General features: G+C 35.3%; 1 pseudogene; it reads left to right on the top strand.

Moving 5' to 3' along the window:
* The first annotated feature begins 8,368 nt into the window (after positions 1-8,368).
* LOC128636285 (jerky protein homolog) lies at positions 8,369-9,894 on the top strand (annotated as a pseudogene).
* The last annotated feature ends 5,428 nt before the right edge of the window (positions 9,895-15,322 follow it).

The following is a 15,322-nucleotide window of genomic DNA, read 5'->3' as shown; positions in this document are numbered from 1 at the left end:
TTCCCTACTCAAATTCTCAGTGTTACAAAAGGCCACCCTTGGAATAAGAGGAGGCAACTTAGAGCAAACACTGTTGAAAATGGAGTGTAGATGGATACACTTATTAAATAGTGTAAAACCATATGGACTGAATGATCATAACAATTATCATGTGTATCTGTAAATCAGCCCTAGCATCCTACACAACAAAATTATATTAACACAGCAGGTCAAAATATATAACGGCTAAATAACAATATGACATACAATTTATTTTAATTCTATGGGGATATATAATCTATTTCCCACAGTGAATATATCGCTCTTAATTATATATGTACAATGCACTCTAAGCAACCTTGACTTTTACCCAGTCACAACAACACTAGATTTTCACTTAAAAAATATTCTCAAAACATATTTCAAATTTTGTTTTTTAGTTGTATAGATTTCAACACAGGTTTTTTCAGGATATTTTCACTTCATAAATGTATTTTTAAATTTTTGTCTAAAGATCACTTTTATGCACTCCAGTTTATTTCACCCAGCACCTAGAAACATATACCTAGGTAGCATCACATGTGGATATATATAAGTCCAGAATTTCAAGTATTAAGAATTCACTATTCTCACTTAGACACACAAGTATTTATTTATATTTATTAAGAGTTACTTTTATATAATAATGACAGAGTATTTATTTCACCAATTTTTATTTACCTTTAAATATCTAGGTATAGGGCGGTATTTCACATACGACTTACATTTTTCAAAGTACAAACTCTGTATTGGCCTAATACACAATGTTACATTTTTTACCCAGCAATTGTAACTTTGTTTCCATACCGCAATCAATCTGACAAATATATTCCACCTCACCACGGATGATTGACAAGCACTCTATCCAATAGACAATTCAACCCGTAACCCAATCAGGACTCAGAGCCAAGTACAACATTGGGTATATAACACCGGATGTTAGTCGGCCCGCGTAACCCCTCTGAGGAAGCGTTAGTGAAACGCCGCGTCAGGGGTATCCTTTACTTTTAATCAGCCTCACGTGTTGTTATAATATAGAAATAGCAGCATGCCTTACTCAAAATATTAGCATCAGACTTAGCAGCTTTAGCTCCGTATAGGCGCAAATGCCAGATACATGAATTCTATGCTGATACAAGCACGCTCAATACTTTAACTTAATTTAGCTAAACATAGCAAAATAATCTAGCTTTGGTTTTGGTGTTTGTTACTGTTAAATAGGGAGATAGCGTTTTCTCTCACGCTGATTTATGTTTCAGCCTTAGGTGTTATTACAATACTAATAGCAGTCAGCACTAGCTAATACATACGTTTCAAAGAATCAGTCTTCTAACTAGAGCTTAGAATCAATACAGTTACACAACGTCCTATATATTTAATAAACTTTATATTACCAGTAATAATTCACTAGCCCTTTATTTGGTGGAACAATATAATCTAGTGAGCAGCAACATTTTCATATGCTTGTAATATAATAGATTACGGTCTGTAACCAAATTTATTTTATTAACTCATATATATTTGTGAAGGCTATCCTTTGCACACCCTGCAGTATTAAGAATATTACTCTAGGTATCACTCATTAAGCATTATGAGTAAACTGTGCCATTTATCACCATAACCTATGTTATCTAACGGAGAGACCAGCTACCAATAAAATATATTATATCTTGTTATCATACTATTTTATGATTTATCCACTCCATAGTGGTGTTAAACCAACTAACTTTAATAGTAATTAAGTTTCATTGGTTATTTATAGGCTGTTACCTCCAGAGGTACACAATAGATTGGTTGTACCCAGACATATCAGAAGCTTTAGATTGTTATATTACTAGCAGCAATTTTTGAGCTTGAGCATATATCTATCAATTACATATAGATTTCTATATATATATGAGCACAATCATTTTTATACTATTCAAGAGCCAAAGATTCCTAAGAGGATTCTGTGATATAGTATAGCTCTCTAGTAAATTGCTCATTTGAAATCTATTGCTAAAAGCTGTACTAAGATCAGTTGCAATTTTCTAATATAAAGAGCATATGCTGTTCATTCACAAAACACAGTGAGAGTGTTTTTAAATTTCGAGGGCAGCATTAGTATCCACAAAAGCTGTCTTTTTAAAAAGATACTAATAAAGGTTAATTTTTTAACACACTGAAATATTCTTGTTCTTCAAGTCACAGTAATCAAGAATTTATAACTTAAAATGATATTATCCCAGTGTATATAAGCATTTCCTTTTTTAGTGACTAACCTGCTTACTCAGCAAGTGTAGTCACAAACTGTACTATATTGTATTCTAGATGCTTACACACTGCTCCTTGAGTGTTTAATAATAATAGTTGACATATTATAGTTATCATATTGCAAAACACCCAAGAAGTAAATTTGCAATTCTATCATTATAACTAGGTTCCAACTCTCTTCTCTTAGTACACTATCCAAAACCTGTCTGTCTACAGCAGCATTTGCCACCCACAGTTATCATTCTTGTGCTACCCCACCCCCTGCATTTATGAAACCAACATGAGAGCAGGGCTTGTCAATCATTTTATATGGTTCAGTCCGGGTTGCTTTTAAATCTGCTTCATTTTAAACTAGCAGTGAAGGCTTGAATAATTCTTGTAATTCTTTTTTTATTTTGTGTAATTTAGTGTTTGTTTTTTTCCGTAATTTAGTTTATTGAATTTAATTGTAATTAATTGTAGGTAGTTTAGGTAATTTATTTAATGATAGTGTAGTGTTAGGTGTAATTGTAACTTAGGTTAGGATTTATTTTACAGGTAATTTTGTACTTATTTTAGCTAGGTAGTTATTAAATAGTTAATAACTATTTAATAAATATTGTACTTAGTTAAAATAAATACAAAGTTGCCTGTAAAATAAATATAAATCCTAAGCTAGCTACAATGTAACTATTAGTTATATTGTAGCTAGCTTAGGGTTTATTTTATAGGTAAGTATTTAGCTTTAAATAGGATTAATTTATTTAATTCTGTTAAATGTATTTCGTTTAATTTAAATTATATTTAAGTTAGGGGGGGTTAGATTTAGGGTTAGACTTAGATTTAGGGGTTAATAAATTTATTATTGTAGCGGCGACGTTGGGGTCGGAAGATTAGGGCTTAATAAATGTAGGTAGGTGTCAGCGACGTTGGGGGTGGCAGATTAGGGGTTAATAAAATGTAACTAGTGTTTGCGAGGCGGGAGTGCAGCAGTTTAGGGGTTAATATATTTGTGGCGGCGATGTCCGGTCGGCAGATTAAGGGTTAATAATTGTAGATAGGTGGCGGCGACGTTGGGGGCGGCAGATTAGGGGTTTATAAATATAATGTAGGTGGCGGCGATGTTGGGGGCAGTAGATGAAGGATTCATAGGGATAATGTAGTTGGCAGCGGTGTCCGGAGCGGCAGATTATGGGTAATAATATAATGCAGGTGTCAGCGATAGCGGGGGCGGCATATTAGGGGTTAATAAGTGTAAGATTAGGGGTGTTTAGACTCGGGTTTCATGTTAGGGTGTAGACATATTTTTTATTTTCCCATAGGAAACAATGGGGCTGCGTTAGAAGCTGGACGCTGCTTTTTTGCAGGTGTTAGGTTTTTTCCAGCCAGCTCAGCCCCATTGTTTCCTATGGGGAAATCGTGCATGAGCACGTTTAGCCATCTTACCGCTACCGTAAGCAACGCTGGTATTGAGGTGAGATGTGGAGCTAAATTCTGCTCTAAACTCACCTTTTTGCGGCTAACGCCAGGTTTAAAAAAACCTGTAATACCAGAGTTGGCTTAAGGGAGCGTTAGAAGAAAAAGCCTCGTTAGAAACGCACCCCTGTTAATGCCAAACTCGTAATCTCGCCGTATGAAACTGTGTCCACAGCCTAATAATTGGAGCCTATATTCTTATTTGACTTATCTTCTAAATAATTATTCATCATGTTTATGTTATGCCAGAGGTACTCACAACATTTTTATAATCATGCATACTTTTATTACTTAGTTTTATTGCATCATTTATGTATTTATTCCTTATTTATTCCTGTAAATTAAGTTTGAAAATTGTGGATTTGCATTGCACATGCCAAACTAACCTTGCTTCATTCTGCACAATGATTGTTTGATCAGTGCAGGAGTTGCTGTCCCTACTTTGGCTCAGTAGAAAGCTTTTAAAACATTTAATTTAAATGCATGTCTTTAATGTTCTGACTTTATAGAAAATACCTGGAATCACCCACACCAACTAAGAGCTATATTGCAAGGGGCATTGCTAACTTTTTGTATGCAAGCGACATCAGGGTTTTTTTTCGTGATTTTGCATGACGGAAATATCGCTCATATTACAAGTTAAAAGTGAACATGAACGCAATTGCAAATTTATGCTTGTTAGGTTAGCGTGACTGAAAATCTTGCGTAAAGGGTAGTGAGTTAAAAAAAAGTTGCATAAAAACATTAATACACTAAAATAAACAGTTATACTCATATAAACACTATTTGCTAAAAAAAGAAAAGCACCACAATAAAGCGAATATAACAATAAAGTGAGTCACACTATTTGTTTTGCTTCCCAGTGCATATAGAAGTTATATTTACATTATACTGTAGTCTATTAACCATGCAAATGCTATTCATCATCTTTTTGCTAGTTGTGTGTGTGTGTGTATATATATATATATATATATATATGCATGGCTCAAAATGTCAAGTCCATGCTACTAGCCAGGACAACATTTTACTTGCCACTTCTAATCACTTCCACTACTTCACCCCCTCTTTGCATATGTTTAGCCATTTAAATATTTTGTATATTGTTTTTATTTTAAACCATAATAAATGAAATAATGGTACATACAGTAATTAATTAACAAAAATAAGTTCATAACGGTTAGAAACATCAATTAGATGTTCTGGGGAAGACAACAGTTGGATAGAAAAAGGAAGTTGTTGAACATAGAGTGCAGAGAGTGTGCAGAGAGTGCTGACTGTCATGGAAAGTCATAGCAGATCTGGAGATTTTTTTTATTTTTTTTTAATAATTATCATCTCTCCCTTCTCTCTCTTAAAGTGAAGGTAAAGTTCGCAGTATTAGAATCTAATACTATACTTTGCAGCACAAATGAATGGCACTTTCATTCATGAAAAATTCTAATTTTGCTTTTCTACCGTGTTTTCGCCATTTTAATTTGACATTTTGCTATATCCAAATTCAACCCGTTATTTATTTATTTTTTTTACATTCTGGTCACATTTTTACTCCAGCCAATTGATTTTCTGGCCGTTAGGCGGCCGTCATTTGACGTCATCCCTCTCTTGGATGCTATGCGCATGCGTTACCTTTGTTTGCTGTCACTGGGAAGCCAAGCGCGGCCCTGTTTCGTGCATGCTTAATGTTCATGGCTATGAGCAGTTCTGTCAGGAGGTGGAGAAACACAAGGGCAAAACTGTATTTGTTTATTTCTCTGGGACCAAGAATGCTGATGGGGTGAGCTGGTGCCCTGATTGTGTGATTGTTGTTTTTTTTTTAAGTGGATTACGTAGCATTCTTATTTATAGAAACTGCAGACTGGGATTACCCCATGCGCAGCGACGAGTTTATGCGCATGCGCAGTTCATTTAGTTGCCGTGCACGAGCCTTGAGACCGCTCTATACGTCATAAAATGAAAAATCAGGAAATGGCTCATGGGAGGAGTTTGAAATAGAATGGTAGGGAAAAATAAAATATCAATATTATAGAAATTAGTAATGTTTCAGAGAAAATAACTTAGCGACTCTGTATGTTATAAGCAGCATTATTGAATAGTGCTTACAGAACAATCTAACTTTGCCTTCACTTTAACTAACTTTCTTGACTCCCTTCTCTCTTCAATCTCTCTTCTTACCCTCTCCCTTCTCTCTCAGGCCATATCTTCTCTTTACACTTTCTTTCCATTTCTCATATCTCTTCACTCATTTTTCTCCATTCTATCTTAACTCTACCTTCTTCGCCGCTTTCACTTTTCCTCTGCAATCTCTCTCTCTGCCCTGTTTACCCTTTCAGAAGTAACAGTCTAAGCACTAAGAGGAATAACATATCCTTGCACTTTCATGGTTATATAATATCCCTTGTGATAATATTTTTAGCACATAGCCCAAAACGTGTGTTTGTCAGTGCTGCAATAGAAATGTACATTCTGCAAATACAATAACTAACTTACAATACACTACCAGACTTCAGACTTAACATTCACTAACTTTCACTCACCACTTTTAAATTTCCACTCGCCAATAGCTAGTGGAAATGTTGAGCCCTGTATATGTGTGTGTGTATACATGTGTATACATGTGTATTTGTGTATATATGTTGGAAAAATGCTTGACACAGGGTTGCCGCAACCTTGAATTTGTAAAAAGAGCAATATCTGCTATTCACAATAGCGCAAAGCGCAATAAAATGAGGTATGTCTGGATATGTATGTGTTTTACTGTGTATTTACTTTACATTCCAATGTTCTTCACATACAGGAATATGTAATTTTTATTGTAAATGCATATTTCTATATATATCTGTATAAATCTATTCCTATAGATATATAGGTATAGACGGGTTGAGAAACCCAGTCGTCCAGTGGTCCCGGACGACCTTGAAATTTCTTGGGATGACTTAGAAAAATGGTCTGCTATTTTCAACATATATCTGTCATATACTGTAAACTTTCATTTTTATAAAGATTTCTGTTTTCTTAAATATAAAAATACTTAACATGTTAAAACAATCCAAATGAAGAAAGTGCCTTAAAAACAGAAGATTCCCCCTATAACTTTTTGCAGGCTAAGCCATGTTGAATTTATATATATATATATATATATATATATATATATATATATATATATATATATATATATATATATATATATATATATATATATATATATATATAATAACAATAAAAATGTGCCAGCAAAACATATATAATTTTAGTTTTTTTAATTATGTAAAAAGAAATAATTCCCTTTAATATTTCAAATAAACTTCAAATTATTGTACAGCTACTCCACTCTGGCTGAATGATAAGCAAGTCAGTCAGGATGGGCGGTATAAGGGTAAAGCAAACTGTCAGGATTTGTTCACACTTTATAAGAAGTTAAGTGGTCAATAGAACATATTTGGTATATTAAGAGAATAGTTTGTATATCTATTTTATACAGCATAAGCTATAATTTATTATAACGTGTTTACATTTATATGCTGCTGCAACAATTTTAAATTATGTTTTTCTCATATTATGTTACTACTACTTTTTCGAATACTGCCCCACACAGCAATTTTCAAATAACAAATAAAGTAATTGTAGAGGCTGTTGCAGTTTACTCTCATTAACATTGCACTTCTCAGGTTAATATTCCCAAATGATAGGGTGATAAATAACAGAAAACATACGGCTAGATTACGAGTTGTGCGTTAGGCTTAAAAAGCAGCGTTGGCCGGTACTAACGCTGTTTTTTAACGCCCGCTGGTATTACGAGTCTTGCAGGTACAGGTGTACCGCTCACTTTTTTTGGCCAGACTTGGAAATACCGCAAATCCACTTACGTAAATTGCATATCCTCTTTTTTCAATGGGACTTGCATAGCGCCGGTATTACGAGTCTGACAAAAAGTGAACAGTAGACCCTCTCCTGTCAATACTGGTACCGCATTTTAAAGTCAGTAGTTATGAGTTTTACACTACAACTCTGTAGCATAAAACTCTTAACTAAAGTGTTAAAAAGTACACTAACACCCATAAACTACCTATTATCCACTAAACCGAGGCCCCCCCCACATCGCAAACACTAAAATAAATTTTTTAACCCCTAATCTGCTGAACTGGACATCGCCACCACAATATTAAATATAATTAACCCCTAATCTGCCGTCCCTAACATCGCCGACACCTACCTACATTTATTAACCCCTTATCTGTCCCCGCCACTATATTAAAGTTATTAACCCCTAAATCTAAGTCTAACCCTAACACCCCCTAACTTAAATATAATTTAAATAAATCTAAATAAAAATAACTATCATTAACTAAATTATTCCTATTTAAAACTAAATACTTACCTATAAAATAAACCTTAAGCTAGCTACAATATAACTAATACAGTACAACTCCAAAAATCCGGACCCCGGAAATCCGGACAACCCGAGAATCCGGACTCAGATGCGATTACAACTTCCGGGTGTTGGTTTCTCAAAGCGCATGCAAATTTCAGTGCGGTTGTGGCAACAAGTGAAATCTGAGCTCCACAAGTAGTACATGAGCGGTACCTGTGCAGGTATTTAGCATCTTTACACTGCACAGTACCGTTATACAGTACTATACCACCAATGTCTCCTAAAGTGGATAAACAGAAGCGTAGGAGAAACACTCTAAAATTGAGTGAGAAACTTGAAATCATCAAAAAACTTGAATCAGGGGTTAGTGTTTCTGTTCTAATGGAAACATATGACATTGGAAAGTCTACCATTTATGATATAAAAAATGCCAAAAATAAAATTCTACAGTTTACAGCCTCATCTGAGCCTTACAACAAAATTGCAGAAAGAAAAAGTTTACATAAGCCAAAGTTAGAAAACCTTGATAAGGTTTTGCATGAATGGTTTTTAATTAAACGATCAGAAGGTATGGCAATTTCTGGGCCAATGCTTATCACCAAAGCAAAATCTTTTAAAGAGCAAATGAACATTGATTCTGAATGTAACTTTAGCAGTGGGTGGCTTAGGAATTTTAAAATTCGTCATGGTATTAGACAGCTAAATGTTGTTAGAGAAAGGCAGTCAGCTGATACACATTCTGCAGCAGATTATAGTGCAACATTTGAAAAAATTGTCATTGACTATGATCTCACACCTGATCAAATTTACAATGCAGATGAAACAGGTGTTTTCTGAAAATGTCTGCCCACTAAAACTCTGGCTGGAAACCAAGAACGAAATGTTAAAGGTTTTAAGATGAATAAAGAAAGACTTACTGTCCTCACCTGTGCTAATGCTTCTGGACAGCATAAAATCAAGCTTCTGGTGATTGGCAAATATAAGCGACCACGGGCATTTAAAGGAGTTTTGCACCTCCCTGTGACTTATAAAGCTCAAAAAAATGCTTGGCTGGACAAAGACATTTTTCAAGGTTTGTTAATGATTTTATTCCATCAGTCCGCCAGAACCTAACAAATTTGGGAAAACCTGCTAACACAAAGTGCTTGCTGCTTCTTGACAACTGTAGGGCTCACCCCCATGAATCAAAATTAGTGTCTGATTGTGGAAATATTTTTGCATCTTACTTGCCACCAAATGTTACATCACTAATTCAGCCCATGGACCAAGGAGTCATTAGGAACTTCAAATGCCATTATAAAAATGACTTTATGATGAAAATGTTAAACAAGGATGTTGATTCTATAGAATTTCAACGTAGCTTTACAATAAAAGATGCAGTGTTTTCTCTTGTAACTGCATGGAACACAGTCAAGCCTGTAACTCTTTTAAGAGCGTGGCGAAAGTTATGGCCAAATGTGATGCATGGAGAGCTAGGGTGTGAGGAAAATGAAGATCTTGAAGGGTTCCTTGTAGAGCAGAGAGCATCTGAAGTGAATGAACTCATGCAATCTGTCAAATTAGCCCAGGAAGACAACCCTCTATGCAAACTTAATGAAGAGGACCTAGAAGAGTGGATATGCATTGAAGATGATGTTGAGATTGCAGCCACTTTTACTGATCAAGAAATCATTGACAGCATCACAAATCCAGATCAGACAGAGGAGCACACTTCTGAAAAATCTGTTGAAGAACTTGAAGACTTGAAACTGAAAAGGTATCTTGGGCTACTGCTGAAAAATGCATGGAAACCATTGTGAAATTTGTGGAACAAAACCATAGCTTTACACTCCAAGACGTCATGCAAGTGCACATGGTGCAAAATAATTTTATCACAAAGAAATTACAAAGTCGCAGACAATGTGACATATGAAGATATTTACAGAAAACAATAGAAGCATCTGCCATCCAAACTACCAATCAACTGCAGCAGCAAACACTCACAACACTCAATCCACAAACAGATCACCTTGCACAGCAGGAAGAAGAAAACATGTCATATGCAGGTACAGTACTGTACTTTATTTTAATACTGTAAAAATGAAATGTCTTACACAGTGCAGTATTTACTAAAAAAACATCTCTTTTTATCTTTTAAAACAGAGGAAACATCTGCTAATAGCCATCCTGCATCGCAGAAGCTCAGTTCACAAGCGGATCACCAGGTGTAGCAGGTGTTAGCATTTGGTGATCAAGCAGTTCAGCATGTACCGAAGAAATACCTGTAACAGAAAGGAATGTATATATGCATGTGTACAGTACTGTACTCTATTCTAGGCAATCTGTACATTATTTAGTTACTGCATTAAAAAAAATTAACACATCTCCTTTATTATTTAAAAGGTACTGTATTTTAGCATTGATGTCTGAGAATCCGGAAAATCCAAAAATACGGACTGGACAAATCCCCAAGCAGTCCGGATTTTTGGAGTTGTACTGTAGTTACATTGTAGCTAGTTTAGGGTTTATTTTTATTTTATAGGCAAGTTTGTATTTATTTTAACTAGGTAGAATAATTATTAAATAGTTATTAACTATTTAATAACTACCTAGTTAAAATAAAGACAAATTTACCTGTAAAATAAAAACCTAAATTACACTAACACCTAACACTACACTATAATTAAATTAATTCCCTAAATTAAATACAATTAAATAAAATTAGCTAAAGTACAAAAAAAATAACAACACTAAATTACAGAAAATAATAAACAAATTACAAGATTTTTAAACTAATTGCACCTAATCTTATCCCCCTAACAAAATAAAAAGCCCCCCTAAAATAAAAAAAGCCCTACCCTACACTAAATTACAAATAGCCCTTAAAAGGGCCTTTTGCGGGGCATTGCCCCAAAGTAATCAGCTCTTTTACCTGTAAAAAAAATTACAAATCCCCCCCAAGATTAAAAGCCACCACCCACACAACCAACCCTACTCTAAAACCCACCCAATACCCCCTTAAAAAAAAAACTAACACTAACCCCTTGAAGATCACCTTACCGGGAGAAGTCTTCATCCAACCGGGCCGAAGTCCTCAATGAAGCCAGGAGAAGTCTTCATCCAAGCTCCAAACCGGGCAAAGTGGTCCTCTAGACGGGCAGAAGTCTTTATCCAGACGGTATCTTCATCCATCCGGCGCGGAGCGGGTCCATCTTCAAGACATCCGGCGCGGAGCATCCTCTTCCTACAAAATCTTCTTACTCAATTATGGTTCCTTTAAGTGACGTCATCCAAGATGTCGTCCCTTCAATTCCGATTGGCTTATAGAATTCTATCAGCCAATCGGAATTAAGGTAGAAAAAATCCTATTGGCTGATGCAATCAGCCAATAGGATTGAGCTCGCATTCTATTGGCTGATTGGAACAGCCAATAGAATGCCAGCTCAATCCTATTGGCTGATTGGATCAGCCAATAGGATTGAACTTCAATCCTATTGGCTGATTGCATCAGGCAGTAGGATTTTTTCTACCTTAATTCCGATTGGCTGATAGAATTCTAGAATTGAATTCTAGAATCGATGGGACGCCATCTTGGATGACGTCACTTAAAGGTACCTTCATTCTTCAGTCGCCGTGGAAAGAAGAGGATGCTCCGCGTCGGATGTCTTGAAGATGGACCTGCTCCGCGCTGGATGGATGAAGATAGAATATGCCGTCTAGATGAAGACTTCTGCCCGTCTGGAGGACTACTTCTGCCGGATTCGTTGAGGACTTCAGCCCGGTTGGATGAAGACTTCTCCCGGTAAGGTGATCATCAAGGGGTTAGTGTTAGGTTTTTTTAAGGGGGTATTGGGTGGGTTTTAGAGTAGGGTTGGTTATGTGGGTGGTGGGTTTTAATGTTGGGTGGGATTTGTAATTTTTTTACAGGTAAAAGAGCTGATTACTTTAGGGCAATGCCCCGCAAAAGGCCCTTTTAAGGGCTATTTGTAATTTAGTGTAGGGTAGGGCTTTTTTTATTTTGGGGGGGATTTTTAATTTTGTTAGGGGGGTTAGATTAGGTGTAATTAGTTTAAAAATCTTGTAATTTGTTTATTATTTTCTGTAATTTAGTGTTTGTTTGTTTTGTACTTTAGATCATTTTATTTAATTTTATTTAATTGTATTTAATTTAGGGAAATAATTTAATTATAGTGTAGTGTTAGGTGTTAGTGTAACTTAGGTTAGGTTTTATTTTATAGGTAGTTATTAAATAGTTAATATCTATTTAATAACTATTATACCTAGTTAAAATAAATACAAAGTTGCCTGTAAAATAAAAATAAACCCTAAGCTAGATACAATGTAACTATTAGTTATATTGTAGCTAGCTTAGGGTTTAATTTATAGGTAAGTATTTAGCTTTAAATAGGAATTATTTAGTTATTTATAGTAATTTTATTTAGATTTATTTAAATTATATTTAAGTTAGGGGGTGTTAGGGTTAGATTTAGGTTTAGGGGTTAATAAATTTAGAATAGTTGCGGCATTGTTGGGGGTGGCAGATTAGGGGTTAATAAATGTAGGTAGGTGGCGGCGATGTTAGGGACAGCAGATTAGGGGTTAATAATCTTTAACTAATGTTTGGGATGTGGGAGTGCAGCGGTTTAGGGGTTAATATGTTTATTATAGTGGCGGCGACGTTGGGGGCGGCAGATTAGGAGTTAAGAAGTGTAGGTAGGTTGCGGCAACATTGGGGAAGGCAGATTAGGGGTTACTAAATATAATGTAGGTGTCGGTGATGTTGGGGGCATCAGATTAGGGGTTCATAAGTATAATGTAGGTGGCAGCGGTGTCCAGAGCGGCAGATTAGGGGTTAATAATATAATGTAGGTTGCGGCGATGTTGGGGGCGGCAGATTAGGGGTTAATAAGTGTAAGATTAGGGGTTTTTAGACACGGGGTTTATTTCCCCATAGGCTCTCCCCGTTGATTCCTATGGGTAAATCGTGCACGAGCACGTTACTCCAGCTCACCGCTAACATAAGTAGCGCTGGTATTGGAGTGCAGTAATGAGCTAAATTTTGCTCAACGCTCACTTCTTGTCTGGTTTGTAAAAACCCATAATACCAGCGCTGTCTGTAAGTGAGCGGTGAGCATTAACTGCTCGTTAGCACCGTATAGCCTCTAACGCAAAACTCGTAATCTAGGTGATAGTTTCTGTTACATGCAGAATGAATCCCCTAATATCGTCAGTATAAAATATGCCTTTCCTGAAAAAGATGATGATTAAAAGTTTGTCTAGTAGAGGTGGGTTCTACACTTTAATGTCTTCGTTTTTTTTTTAGCAACCTTAGCTTGTACCCTATCAATGGCTGTACAGTGGAGATGGCAGAGGGTATCATATTTACTTATTCCTACTTTTCTTATTTATCATTCTCCTTGTCCTGCTGTAGCATAGAATATGTAAAAACACTACCTTGTAAAAGTATGGCTGTTAGTGCCTTTACGAAGTAGGGGTGCTACAGTAACAAATGTTCCACCTCCATAGTAACTGCAAAAGAATTGTGTGTAAGAGAGTTTGTGTGTGTTAGTGAGGATATGAGAGAGTGAGCAATAGGATGTGTGTGTGAGAAAGTGAGAATATGGGGCCTACTTATCAAAGCGTCAACTGTGTTGCATTCGCGAGCGTCAATACGCTCGCCAAACTTCGCCAAACATTGCGGCCGCGAATCTCAATACGCTCTCCAAATTTATCAAAAAAGTCTTCATAAACACGTGCGTCAAGTACGGCGCGATGAGCATCGGACTGAGCAGCGTACTTTTGATAACAGAGTATTCAACGTTGCGCATTTCCCTGCTTATCTAAATTTTAAACATGTATATTCTAGATTAATTTCTTAATCATCTTATTTGAAATCTCTTCATACCATTTGTACATCTCTTTATACCATTTGTACATCTCTTTGTTAATGTATCTATATCTATTTATATATATATATTTATATATATCTTGATATTGATACTGATGCTTTTTATATCTAGTTATTTTCTAATGATATATTCTTTATCCATATATTTTAGCTAGATAAATTTTAGATAGATATAGAAATAGAAATATATCTATATAAATATATACATAGATATAAATATAGATATCTATATATAGATATTGAGAGAAAAATATTATCTCTCTAAGTATAGATAGATATTTATAGATATATAACTTATTTTGATATTTATATATATCGAGAGAGAGAGAAACACATATATTAATGTATAAACCTGTAGTGCATTGCTGCTACTTCCAGAAATGATAACAAGATTTTTTTTTTTTTAATATTAGTTTAATGTGACAGTGAAATTAAAAAAACGTAATATTTATAAATAATTGTTTAAACTGCATATAGATAACATTGAGCTCTTGCACGTTAAGTTATCGCGAAGATAACAGTGATTGTCTAAAATACAAGTATGCCTAAAGAAATGAAATAAGGGGTCAGTTTTAAAAAGAGATTATATTAAACATGTGTTTCATCAACTTTACATTGAACAATTGCAACATTTGCCAAAATTAACCACTATCAATCAATGGCTTTACAATGATATACAATATCATTCCTTCAATATTGAAATGACAATATTTGCTCAAACTTAATCCAAAATATATAATCATTTGGATTATAAATAATACTGTAAAGTAAATAAAAACAAAAATAAAAACTGTATGTTGCACAGTCAACATTATTGCCCAAAAAACGTCTGTATATAGTCTGCTCGAGCTTGGACTCCCAGAGCATCGTGCTCCAGGAATGGATCGATATATTCCATACTCCTGATTATCCAAGCTCTCCAGATCTATATCAGGGATTTTTAGGGCAATATTATGCAACATACAGCAAATCATAAAAATTAAGGATACTTTGGAGGGGGCGTACTGAAGAACACCATCAGAGATGTCCAAGCAGCGGAAACAGCTCTTCAATACGCCAAAGGTGCGCTCAATCACCGATCTTGTGGCGATGTGTGCCTGGTTGTAGCGCACCTCTTCCACTCGGTTTCGGTTTTTGACGGGTATGAACAGCCACAGAAGACACGAATATCCAGAATCACCTGCGTAAACAAAATAGATCATTGACATTAGCAATCAGAATGATTAAAATATATCATATACATATGTTAGAGTATCTAAGAGATATTTACCTATCAGGATTCCCTCTGGCATTTGGCCCTCCTAGAACCAATGGTAGATGGCAGAATTCCGGAGGATGAA

This window comes from Bombina bombina, chromosome 7 (assembly GCF_027579735.1).
Source record: "Bombina bombina isolate aBomBom1 chromosome 7, aBomBom1.pri, whole genome shotgun sequence".
Lineage (NCBI taxonomy): Eukaryota > Metazoa > Chordata > Amphibia > Anura > Bombinatoridae > Bombina > Bombina bombina.
This window is presented reverse-complemented; position numbering and strand designations above follow the sequence as displayed.